This window comes from Dysidea avara, chromosome 6, assembly GCF_963678975.1.
Source record: "Dysidea avara chromosome 6, odDysAvar1.4, whole genome shotgun sequence".
In the NCBI taxonomy this organism is placed as follows: domain Eukaryota; kingdom Metazoa; phylum Porifera; class Demospongiae; order Dictyoceratida; family Dysideidae; genus Dysidea; species Dysidea avara.
The window spans coordinates 28,339,235-28,353,396 of NC_089277.1; the positions used below are offsets into that span (position 1 = coordinate 28,339,235).

Here is a 14,162-nt window from a genome sequence, read left to right on the forward strand (position 1 = left end):
CATGTACAAACAAAAGAAGCATGTAATGTGAAATAAGCTCCATACATACTGTACTTTCCACTAATGAGTCATATACACAAGGTTGTTGGCCTTGAAAGGTGAGTTTTTCAAATAATTGCTGTTGTTTATCAATTCCATCTATTGAACTGGCAAATCAATTCCATGAAAACACACACACAGTAGTATGTTGTATGACTGAAGAAAAGAATGACCACTTCACGTTTTGATAATTGATAGTCTGAGCACACATCTTTTTGCACAATTATTTTGTGACCAGGTCTGTGAAAATACAGCTTGTGGGCACAAACTACACCCTGACACACAATCAGTCATATCTCAGTATTGCAATACAATATTTGCATTCTGTGACTTGTATCATATAGCCAATTATATATATATACATATATGTGACTGGATCTGTGCAAAAGGGACATAATTGTACAAGCCCTAAATTTACAGTATAAGCATTGAATAGGTGGAGTCTATTCTATGGTACGGAATGGAATAGAATGGAATAATGGACTAAACAACAGAATGGAATGCTTTCTCAAATTGAAGCTTGCAGCTTACTGTTGCTGTACAAGTTATCGGTGACACCTTTAGCAGGTAATCAAATGTACCCCAGAAAGACAGAAACAGTTTAAGGATCGATTGTAGGTTCTTGTTGGTTTTCAATAGTAACAAAGTACTAAGCTGACTCACCACGTTCATCTTCAGATGTATCAAGTAGGGAACTTAATGCATGATGACTTGTTTTTACTAGTATACTAGTTGTTTTTTGCTTACTTTGACTTTAGGATGCACAGTCTGGGACCCAGCCTTTTTAATCGGCATAAATCACTAGCTATGTAGCTACACTATACTAGGAAACAAATATGGTGACAAGTTGAATCAACTCAGCCTAAGCAGAATCTAAAGGAATTTTGTGCAGTGTGTGTGACATTCAGCATTCAGATACCATAAGGAGGCTACATTGTGTTAACATCAATGATTTATATATTAACAGTGCAGTGGACCAATGCCAGATATCTCAGTAGTGGGTTGAATCCAGGATGGGAATGCTTTCTGAATCAAAACTTGCAGCTTAGATATCATCACTAGAATTGCATTTTATCTGTGGAACCTCCATGAAAATGGAATAGGATAGTAATTACATGTTAATAGCTGTCTCATGCAGTGATTATTCTCCTGCCTGATAAATCAAGCAGGTCTCTTCAATTCATTTATTGCATGACCAAGGCAAGATTTGTTACTACAATACAGAAGCTGATTGGATATCAATTGTTTCTGCTAATCATAACAAGATAGAAGATCACTCAATTTCTTCAGTTTCAGAACATAATGTCCGCAGAGAAATTAACTAGAAAGTTATGGTGACAAGAAAAGGCATGACTTCTGATTCAGTGTAATAAACAGAATAATTATATGGTTGATTGAGGAGGTATCACCTTTGGAATGTCAGATGAACAACGATAAAATGCATGGATTCATCGAATTTTAGTTGTGGTTTGAGACATTAAATATCCAAAAGCAAACTGAATAGCTATATATTAACTCACTTTCTTTATATTTTCTTAATTTTGAGCCAGTAGCTATACAAATAATTAAAATTTTCTCAGTAAATAGAAATCCTAGAATAAGATGGGAAAGGAAATGTTATTTTGTTTACCTATACTGCACAACTCCAAAGGAAAATGAAGAAAACATACAGACAAATCAATAAAATTATATAGTACAATTACAATAAGGTGAATTATGGATTTAAATAATTGATATGAATTAGAGCCTTTAGATAAATTGTTCTAAAGCAAAATCATAGATGAAAAAAACAAAGATTGGTGATGGTGAGGTCTTGATTGATGACAATGGTTGGAGATTAAAAGGGTGGTAATTTCTTGTTCTTGAATACGTTGCAAAATGGAGTCACAAATCGTTATCAAAATTGGATATCAATTTCATTGTGAATATTTTGTATAGTAAATGTGACCGGGCCTGCGAAAACAGGACATGTGGGCACAAACTACACCCCATCACTCTACAGGTCATATCTCAGTATTGGAAAAGTATATTTCCATCCTGTAACTTGCATCATGATGCCAATGAAATGCTTACTAAGTGCTGAAAATTGCAATTCTATAGCATAATGGTACAAAAAGTTATGAGTGATGAAATTGTGAAAAAGTAGGCAAAAAGCATGTGCCCACATGCCCTATTATCGCAGGCCCGGTCACAAATAATCTAGCATTATACTGTAATCATTTGTCCTTCACTTAAATGTGACCAGGCCTGCAAAAACAGGGAATGTCGGCACAAACTACACCCTGCCACACTACAGGTGTTATATATGAAGTTTAAAGCATTTAAAACAAGTTAATGTTGGAAACTAACAGATGTAATACTCACCGTGATGCAGGTAAAAAATACTAGTATCCAATGGCTATCACAGTAGGGAATCAATAAGAGTATCAGTGCTATAATTAGAATACTGATGCATGCGCAGTAACACGTGCAACTAATCAAATGAGTCGGCAATTGCTCTTCATAATGCCATACTGAGGAAGAAAGTTACAGCTTCTCGCCAATCCCCTTCAAGCACCTGAACTTCTGGAGAGAGCCAGGACACACTGGAGCTGCCTCTGAAGCGAAGCCAACATTCCATGACTACGCCTCGCCCCTTAACAACAAATGACATCCCTACAATCATAGCGGCTATTCGGGCACCACCCTCTGGATTGACGTCGGGAGGATTAACCACTATTATCACCGTGGCATCTACGTCGGGTGGATCACCACCGCCGCTTCCACCTACCATTGCTGCCACCACCCCAACGACGACCACAGCTGTCACTGCCATGACCTCTTGTGAGACTCAAGGCCAGATAGGGAGTGCTATTCACGAAAGTCACGGAGATGCTGTAAAATTAGAGGTGCAAGAGATATCGACTTGCTGACAAAGCCTCCAAAGCAAGAGAGTGACTCAATTGCGACCTGGCAACTAGGTGCTTCAGTGAAATTAGTGCCGACCTGCTGATGGCGATAGTGATTCATGAAGAATCAACAGACTGCGTGCTTTACTGAAATCGATAGCAGTGACTTCAGGATGACATTGCTACAAGAACACTGGAGACGCGTCGACAGGTGGCTGATAGTTAAGGCCTCCACCAGAAGGATAGTAGAGCGAGAGTGACTAAATGGAACAGCAATGAATTGATTTGTTATCAATGAACAACATCCTACCAGACAGGAAAATAAACTCAGAGTTAGGGCTGAGCAATAGTATTGATAGTGCGATATATCGCGATAGTAAATCACTATCGTAATCGCGATAGTAGGGATATCACTATCGTGATAGTTATGATAAGCTCAGATCTGCATTAAAATGGTATTAACAACCCTTCTATACTGTTTTACAGTTGGTATTACCAGCTTTCTTACAAAGGAGTGGCCTGTAAAAGCTTTACCAAAAGTCCATATTCATCGGCCGCCCACGCAGTTAATTAACAAATGTCCTGTGCATGCAAAATAACTTTCTATATGACTACAAATCATAGCTATACAACTAAGACTTTGTTAAGAGCAAAGTGTTTCATAAACTATCGGGATAGTATTCACTATCGCGATATTTAATAAGTAACTATCGTGATAGTAAAATTTTTACTATCGCTCAGCACTACTCAGAGTGACAGCCAAAGGAAGAGTTAACTTCCATTCATTAATGAAAGACAACAATGAGCATCTTCCCCTACAAGGGCTCCATACATATGTAAATTAGTGTTGAAGTAATTCCTACTTTCACCATGATGCAATGTGTTTATTTTCGTAAAAGGGTATTAATTGTTATGGCTACCCTAGCATATTTTCTAGCAAATTCCTAATGTAGATAGTCTGAGTCACTTGCTAGAATGGTAACCCTAAGATACAGGCAGATTAAAACAAATAAGTACGCACACTTACTTGTGTAAACTTAGAACTGCCATCCCTAGAGATACAGCATTGCCACATGGTGGAATAAAATAATCGATTGTGGATTTAAATAATCAGTCATGCTTATTGTACTAATTTTGCATTTGAGTAGTTGTCTATTGAGGCTACATGATCACAGAAACCTAATTGAATGATTAGATGTAAACCCCCAGGTATACTGTTAATGTGCTTAGTCCCAGTAATCACCGTCTGCAGATCACATGCTAACTTTATGCAAAAAAAATGATCGTCATTCTATGTAGACAATTAGAACCAATTTAAACAATAAGTAGTGCTGGGTGGTAGTCAATGCAGCTTGTTTACCAAACATTTTATTACAAGATCTAAACTGATTACACATCTTGATAGTAAACTATTGATATCACTCGGCCTCTAACCAGCCTAAACTAAAGTTTCTCGTGATAATTATTTTGAATGTCTTGCTTGCCAAACATTATCAGCCACAGAGTTGCTAACCTAGAATTCATGTAGTCATTCTTTACTACTGTAGTAGTTACTTCAGTAGTGTATTTCCTGAATAACAATGCAATGATGCACAGCTGAAGTTTTTTCCGCCTATTTCCTATTTCAAGGTCATGCTATTATCATCCTTTGCCACACAGTAGTGACTGTAAGTAATAGCAACGACATATGTGACCAAATTTTCCCTTACGGGTGCATTCGGCACATTAATATTAAGCTCTGAACACAGCTAGGTAAAAATTCCCACCCGTTAAGGGGTGTGATAAACCTTGAATTACAAGGAAAATTTTAGAAATATTTGAAAAGTGTTTTCTGCGATTAACAGTACCATGCTAGTTTCAAAATTCTAATTGTGTTATGACCAGGAGGTCGTTTTCTGGGGTTCAGTTGCAAGTGCACATTAATGGCAGCGGTCAGCCATCAACATCTGTTTTATAATAAAATTAATTTAATAATAATAGAATTCTGAAAATAGCGTTACACCAGCTATACCATTCAGCATTACATTATACATGCTCACAAAGTCTACATAGTAACAGCATAGCCATGGTACAGTATTATGTTGTGTTACAGTCTATTTGTATTAATACACAGATAACCAAAAGGTGATGCAGACACAGATACATACTGTAGTAAACATATTAACTTTCCACCACTGTAATATTTGCATGCTAAATACTTAGTTAGCTGAGAATAGTTCAAACCCTCATGGTTGTCAAGCATGCAAAGTGTGTTAATTTCATCATGCTTCACTAAGTGTTCAGGTTGCACTGCTTCGGCTGATACAATAACAAAAACAAACATTATGAACAACAAATAACAATACTTTAACAGCTATATATACTTTAACAGCTATATATATATTGTTAGCACCTCACATCTGTCATCATCACCAATCAACAGTTACTATTTACCAGTGGATCTCCAAATCAATAGCTCTCCACATTACATTAATAAAGGCATAGGCGTAACAATGTATGAGGACTAGAGATCATTAGGTAGTTTTCTGCAGTTCGGTTGCAAGTGCACATTAACTGCAGCAGAGTCTGCCATTAACACTTGCTTTAAAAACAATAAATAAGGTAAAGTAGTCGTCTCACCGGATCATACTTACTACTGAATTCAAATCTGACATACGCTGTTCATTACATCCGGAGATGGCATCAGTTTTCTGTACCACTCTCAGGAAACTTCGTTGGATTACCGAATACAGACAGATGCCTCTGGCACATGGGGCTGTGGTGCACGATTTGGAGATCAATACTTCCAGTTCCCCCTGGCCCCCTGAGTGAAGCCATTTACCATATTGGCTAAGGAACTTGTTGCTATCGTCTTAAGCTCTTCAATAAGGGGAAGATTCCTGAGTAGAAAGAGGGTACAGCTCTTTTGTGACCATCTTGGCCTTGTGGAGCCCATTCGGAAAGGTGCATCTAAAGATGACATAATGATGCACTTCCTCAGATGTCTCAGGTTTTGTTTTTTTCACAGCCTACTATGACATTCACATCACAATTTCACACCTTCGGGAATCCAAAACATGGCAGCAGACCTGCTGTCAAGAAACAAACTTAAATAATTCCTCACAGCCAATAGCCACTTGCTTACCATCCGCCAATTCCACTTTGCCTTGCTTGAATTGTGTCACTAAGACAGCTCAACTAGATGTCACCTCAGTTCCTTCGACACTCCCAAATCATCCAGATGCCCCAGTTACCTCTGCTACTAGTCACAACTGCATTACGCCACACTGAATACACCACATTTTTTTCAAACAGGATCTATGTCGCTAGTGTACTTGGTATCCATGTACTATTTTATTTCTATATATATAGCTGTATATGTAATCATGATGTATGTACAAATAACATGTGTGTGGGCATGCATGAGCCTATTCATAATATTTATGGGATATATGTCATACACATTGCATATGTGACAGGGCCCTATATAATTCACTGTCCTAGTTGCTTATATGTATATTTCTCATCAGTAACATGCATGCCTGGCATGTTGACCAAGAATCTCATACTGACGTGTTTGCTCCGAGTTGTATATATTGCAACTGCCCACCTTTCCACAAGCACTGTAATCATGTTGTCATCCTTATCGTTTACCACTATCATCTCCTTCTGTAGATGTGTACTACTACCCTGGATGTCAGACATGGGGCCAAGTACATGAGTACTTATACTTAAGTACACTTAAGTACAGATTTGAAAGTACTTGTACTTTACTTAAATACTTTCTTAATTTCCCCAATGTTCTTGTACTTATACTCAAGTACTTTGCTAAGTACTTGTATGTACTTGAGTACTTAAAGTACTTTTATGTACTTGAGTACTTAAAGTACTTTTAAGTACTTGTAAGTACTGCAAACATTGTACATAGTTTGTACACAGTGGGCGTACAATGAGAATATCAAAATTGTATGAAGGTGCAGTTTACAACTTCTGGCGATTCTTCTACTGCCTTCCCCAACCTTACTGTGTATCATGTTGCCACGATTAACGATGTCGCCAATGCTGTTGTTCAAGTAAGTGAGTTTTAAGAGTTTAAGAGAGAGAATAGTTGACAAAAACCAACCCCCCTAGGCACACATACATACTACAATACACTGAATACAACATATATTTTACTACAGCAAAATGTACTTGTACTTTACTTAAGTACTTGCAGCATGTACTTGTACTTTACTTAAGTACTCTCTTGATTGCTGCTGGAGTACTTGTACTTGTACTTGGAAAATTCAAAAGTACTTGTACTTTACTTAAGTACTTTTAAATGTACTTGGCTCCATGTCTGCTGGATGTTGCACATTTAGCCGATCTCCTCAGCAAGGCTGATCACATCCTTGTTCAAAAAACTAACCTCGTCATCTATAACAACGTACTCTGCAGGAAAGAAAAAGTACATCCATTTCTGCAAACATCTGGGACCTCCCGAATGCCATCATCAGAATCAACAGTAATTCTATTTGTCACAAATCCTAGCTGTGGTCAACACCTCTTGCAACACTATCAAAGTGTATCTTTCAGTGAGCAGCTCACACCTTGACTTCAGCTAGTTGTACGTGGCATCAAAGAAGTCTCAAGCATTGGACTCCCCACAGAGAGTCAGATTGCCGATCACTCTCCAAATAATGCGAAGTATCAAGCAGACACTAAAAAAAATCTTTTTAAAAATCACTATCAAACAATCAAACACTAACCTGTTCGACAGGGTGCACAAATTTACTTGGGAGCAATTGACACCCCTGTATGCCCCATACTAGGGATGCTTCCATATCTGGCATGAAGATGGACACAAACTGGCCCTCTATTCCTCACAGAGCATGGCCAAGGACTTGCCTGGTGAGAATACACAAGTACGTAACACCTTCCTCCACTTCAGTGACATCATCTACACAGCACCCAGGTTATACAAAGTAACCCAAATTTGCACTGTTCAATTGTAACATTGTATTATGCATTCATGTATAACAATAAGCATCATCAAGTTCAAGCGCCAGAATCCTTGGGGTGAAAGATTCCCATGTGCACATGGTCTCCTTTCTATGGCTTCTGTAGCAAGAATTTGTATGGTCAATTTTGCTGGCCCTGCTCCAACATTCTTGCCTACCCAAGTATTTGTCGCCTAATTTGTAATGTTACTCTTGGCCTTTAATCAAAAGTAAAAAGTCTTGACCCAAAGCAGTCGAGGCCTTGCACACCTACCAACTCACCACAATCAACTACAGGTTGTGGTTGAGCTAGATGATTTCGGGAGACAAGTGAGGCTACAGATTGTGGCAGAGAATCACAGAAAACAGTTGTCTCAGGCAAGGTTAGTGACAACATTAAATGAATTTAGAGCATTTAAAATAAGTTAATGTTGGAAACTAACAGATATAATACTCACTGTGATGCAGGTAAAAAAATACTAGTATCCAATGGCTATCAGAGTAGGGAATCAATAAGAGTATCAGTGCTATAATTAGAATACTGACGCATGCGTAGTAACATGTGCAACTAATCAAACGAGTCGGCAATTGCTCTTCCCAATCCCCCCCCCCCCCCCCCCCTCCCAATCATACTTCTGTCACAATGTCTATGCTCTGCATCACAGACTAATAATAATACTACTGGACAGAGATAGACGCTGCTTCAGTGTTGAATCAGTATTCTTGCATGGCAATTCTAAGACATAATGTTGGTCATTACTGTCATATGGTAACTTTAAAATAGATGTTGGGTTCAGTATTTGCACATGGTAACTTTAAGTAAGACAAATATGTATTTACATGCATACTGTTTGGTATCTATGTCTATGTCAATCTCTAAGGCGACGTTCATTAATTTATACTTGTATACACTGTTGTTACTGGGTGAATACTGCTGCCACTAAGGCAAATATTGGTCCGTTACTGTTATATGCACTGTTGGTAACTAAGCCAATACTGCTGCCAATAACTAAAGGCAAATATTGGTTCATTGTTATTACATGCACAATCTTGGTTACTGAGCCAATGTTGCTGCCACTAAGGCAAATATTGGTTCATTGTTATTACTTGTGGTTACCAAGTCAATGTTGCTGCCAATAAGGAAAATATTGGTTCATTGTTATTACATGCACAATCTTGGTTACTGAGCCAATGTTGCTGCTACTAAGGAAAATATTAGTTCATAGTTATTACTTGCGCAATCTTGGTTACTGAGCCAATTTTGCTGCCACTAAGGTAAATATTGGTCCATTACTGTTATATGCACTGTTGGTAACCAAGCCAATACTGCTGCCAATAAAGCAAATATTGTTTCATTGTTACTACATGCACAATCTTGGTTACTGAGCCAATGTTGCTGCCACTAAGGCAAATATTGCTTCACACTTATGCAGATGGTTGCTATTTGTTGGTTATCCAAGACCTATACCGCTACCACTAGGGTAAATATAGGTCCACCTACTTGGGTATGCCTACTAAGAAGAGCCAATTTAGGACAAAGTCTGCTTCATACTTAAACAAAAGGCTTTATTTACTAACCAATACATCGCACTTAACTTCATTTGCTGCATATGCAGCACCTCCATTCCCTCTAGAGGGAGTGTGATAGTGCAAGATCTCACTTAGGATAACTGCTTGATAAGCACATTCATAGGATGGCTTCTGCAGCAAGAATTTGGACAGTCAATTTTGCTGGGCCTGCTCCAACATTCTTGCCTTCCCAAGTGTTTGTCGCCTAATTTGTAATGTTAATCTTGGCCTTTAATCAAAAGTAAAAAGTCTTGACCCTATGCAGTCGAGGCCTTGCACACCTACCAACTCACCACAATTAACTACAGATCGTGGTTGAGCTAGATGATTTTGGGAGACAAGTGAGGCTACGGCTTGTGGCAGAGAATTACAGAATACAGTTGTCCCAGGCAAGGTTAGTGACAACATTAACTCAGTACTAGAGCAGAATATTTTCATTATCTACAAACAAGTCTCCCTGTAGAGAGATTAGCTAGAAGAAGTATCCTCTTAGAGAGTTCAATCACCGTGTAGAAAAATCTGCTAGAAGAAGTCACCTTGTAGAGAGTTCAGTTACAAAGAAACCACCATGTACAGAGTTCAGCTACAAACTAGTGACCTTATAGAGACATCAGCTAGAAGAAGGTACCTTGAAAGCTCAGCTGCAAACAAATCACCTGTACAGAATTCACTTACAAACAATTCACCCTGTGGAAAGATCAGCTAGAATGAGTTAAATTGTAGAGAGTTCAGTTACAAAGAAACCACCATGTAGAGAATTCAGCTACAAACTAGTGACCTTGTAGAGACATCAGCGTGAAGAAGTTGCCTTGCATGTAGAGAGTTCAGCTACAAACAAATCTCCCTGTAGAGAGATCAGCTAGAAGAGGTTACCTTGTAGAGAGTTCAGCTACAAACAAATCACCCTTTAGAAAGATCAGCTAGAAGAAATCACCTTGTAGAGAGTTCAGCTACAAACAAACCACCATGTAGAGAGATCAGCTAGAAAAAATTACCTTGTAGAGAGTTCAGCTACAAAGAAACCACCATGTAGAGAGTCAGCTGCAAACAAATCACCCTGTAGAAAATTCAGCCACAAACAAATTGCCCTGGAGAAAGATCGGTTAGAAGAAGTTACCTTGTAGATAGTTCAGCTACAAAGAAACCATTTTGTAAAGAGCTCAGCTGCAAACAAATCACCTGTACAGAATTCAGCTACAAACAAATTACCCTGTAGAGAGATCAGCTAGAAGAAGTTACCTTGTAGATCGTTCAGCTACAAACAATTCACCCTGTAGAGAGAGAAGCTAGAAGAAGTCACGTTGTAGAGTGTTCAGTTACAATGAAACCACCATGGAGAGTTCTGTAATAAATATACAGCCCTGTATGTATTATATTATATATAATTTGTACATTTACTGATAAAATCAGAAATATTTAAAGTACATCTGCTTCATCTTTTCTTCTTCCTGTGGTAAAGAAAAAAAGATATGTTAAAAAAGTCCCAATCCCAGCCGTAGGGGTATCCAAATACAAAAAGAAGTAAAATCTAATCCAAAACAGCCAAGCTGTAAAAAAAGAGTGCGGCCCTCAGAAAGGCTATGGTGAAAAAAGATGTGAAATCCAAGGTGGCGGCCAAGACATGGCTGTGATGGTAGGTTAATGGTAAAAATTTTAATAACGACAATTCAGGTGAATTTTGTGCCACAAAAAAAAAATTATCAGACAAGGAAACCATACCTCTTAATAACTTATATCACACCCCTTATTATTGTTAAAACTATATTCATAATGCTAACACAGTAAGAATATGAAATAGTGATGTACCACCTGGGAGGTGAAAGACCTAAAGATAATCTAATCCAAAACAGCCAAGCTGTAAAAAAAGAGTGCGGCCCTGAGAAAGGCTATGGTGAAAAAAGATGTGAAATCCAAGGTGGCGGCCAAGAAATTGCTGTGATAGTAGGTTGATGCTAAAAATTTTAATAACGACAATTCAGGTGAATTTATTCCAAGGTGGCGGCCAAGAAATGGCTGTGATGGTAGGTTAATGGTGAAAATTTTAATAACGACAATTCAGGTGAATTTATTCACCTGAATTGTCGTTATTAAAATGGCACAAAATTCACCTGAATTGTCATTATTAAAATGGCACAAAATTCACCTGAATTGTCGTTATTAAAATTTTTACCATTAACCTACCATCACAGCAATTTCTTGGCCGCTGCCTTGGATTTCACATCTTTTTTCACCACAGCCTTTCTCAGGACCGCACTCTTTTTTTACAGCTTGGCTGTTTTGGATTAGATTAAATTATCTTTAGGTCTTTCACCTCCCAGGTGGTACATCACTATTTCATATTCTTACTGTGTTAGCATTATGAATACAGTTTTACCAATAATAAGGGGTGTGATCATCATGATTAAGTAAAAATAGGTTATTAAGAGGTATGGTCTCCTTGTCTGATCATTTTAATTTTTTTTATTAATGCTTTACAGCACAAGTGCTGAAGGTCTGTAAGACACCTAGTCCCACAGCCTGCTCAAAGACTTTAGCTACTTAGACTTTAGCTACTTAGACTTTAGCTACTTAAGGTGTGTTTGAAAAGTTGGAGAAAGGAGAAAAAATCCATGACTGGACCTTGGTAGCCTTGAACCTGCAGCAATCCGAGTTACGCTCGAACGCTTACAGGAGTCTACCAGGTGGTCAGGATGTTTTCTTGTTGTTATTTTCATGTAATTATATCCATAGGAATTCTAGAGAGTAACTCATTATCTCTAAGTACCTCAAGTAGAACCAAATGGACACTAGTTCATATATTAATGCTTTACAGCACAAGTGCTGAAGGTCTGTAGGTAGGGTCCGCAAACCAAAAAATCGATATCTTCAAATCGACTTACAAACTATAGTCATGTGTAGGGGTAGGTCTAATCAAGAAAACACTAGAGTGGCAGCAAATTTCATCCATGTCTTCTAGTGAAAATATCACGAAATACCTTGAATTCGATTGATTTTTTGCCGTCATAATTTACCATGTTATTCTTTTGGGCCAAAACTCTCTCTCAAGCTTTAAGAGGTTGTCCACTCTTACTTTGGAGTATAGGTAATTTAATATAATTAATTAATATTTGGTAGTGGCATTGCGCGCATCGCCGATCGGCAAAAAAAGACGTTTTGTGATCTGGAGCACAGCAGACTTGCAGGAAATACTGCAACATTTACTGCAGTGATCACCTCCAAGTCAAGTACCTGTGTGCAGATTATGGTGTGGATTGAAGTTTGTTGACCATCTGGCTGAGACCAGCCTTGCCTGGTTTAGCAAAAATTCCTCCGCGATCCAACAAATACTGCAGTCTCGTACACATAAGCACCTTTAAGTGTATTGAATTATGGAAATGAGTACTCAGTACAAGTACAAACTTCCAGCGAAGGCTAGATTACGAACACTTTAATCAATTACGGCATGTGAACTGCGATTTATTGTACAAAACCAAGGCTCTCGAAATAAATATATAATTTTGCAAAAATATTGTGAAATATACTTGACAACTACTCTGAGTACAGTTAAATAAACATGTTTGTGATTGTTAACTAATTTCAGTGACATTATGTATAAAACTCAATTTCTGACTGTTCTATAGGAATATCTGACTGTTCTATTGGAGAGTTTCCTTCATGCAAGTTATACATATTATAGCTATGCGGCGTTGGTGTAAATTGACCTATATAATTAATTTTAATGCTGGCATATTGCATGCTATAGTAAAATCATTGTGCCTTTTTCTGAAAATCTTCTTCCTCATATGAACTCAACAGGGTTAAAGGTATAGTCTAGACATAGCATCTGCATTTTCATTTTGATATGCAATGTACTATTTGATATGTATAATACTGATCCTACTTATGCATGGGGGCAGTATCGCAAAAATTATAGTAACTATCAAAAGCAGAAACCAAGGGTTTGCTCCAATTCCATATTAGATGATAACAATTAAAATCAAACTTTCTTCCAAATCACAAATAACTAAACTTTATTTTTAGAGATTTTGTGTCATGGAAGTAACGCTATGTTTTTAATGTCTTGCATATGATAGACATGATTGAGACTGAATAAATTGCAATTGGTATACTATGGTACAAAATTAGCTACCAGGAAATATCACAGCTTCGTATGATAGTTTTCCATACAGATGTGATTTCAAGGCATGTAAAAACTTGTCTGGGGAGCATACCATTTGACCTTGCATGCTACTGCATCTGAGTATCACATAAAAATAGATGATCAGATGATTATAAGCTCTAATTTAACTATCAAAAAGGTGTGCATGATAATAACTATGCTGCATGACCTGCATAGCTATAGCTATATAGATCTGGCCATGCACTCAAGACCTCTGGACTCCATCCTTGCTACAGAAATGATCATCTTACGTACTGTGCTCACAGTGATTTATAATCATATCTAGTCAGTAACATTATGCTGAATTCTGTAGAACTTTCATTACAAGAGTTTTAGTTTTGCACCGGAAATATATTGCATTATCGGCTAACTGTAAAATTTTCCGTCGGTAACCAAGCCATTGCTGTTAGTTTATACTTGCTCTGAGCAGTCATTTCCATACTTCAGCACACCTAAAGTGTTAATTTGCACAAAACTGCACTATTTGTTGGATTGTAGAGGAAATTTCTGCTAGATCGGGCGAGGCTGGGTCTCAGCCAGATGGTCAAC

At 37.8% G+C, this 14,162-nt stretch overlaps 1 protein-coding gene across 2 annotated transcripts in view; it reads left to right on the top strand.

Moving 5' to 3' along the window:
• Nucleotides 1-14,162, top strand: part of LOC136257264 (uncharacterized) — a 185,225-nt gene that overhangs the window by 142,566 nt on the left and 28,497 nt on the right. The gene's annotated exons all lie outside the window — the stretch shown is intronic.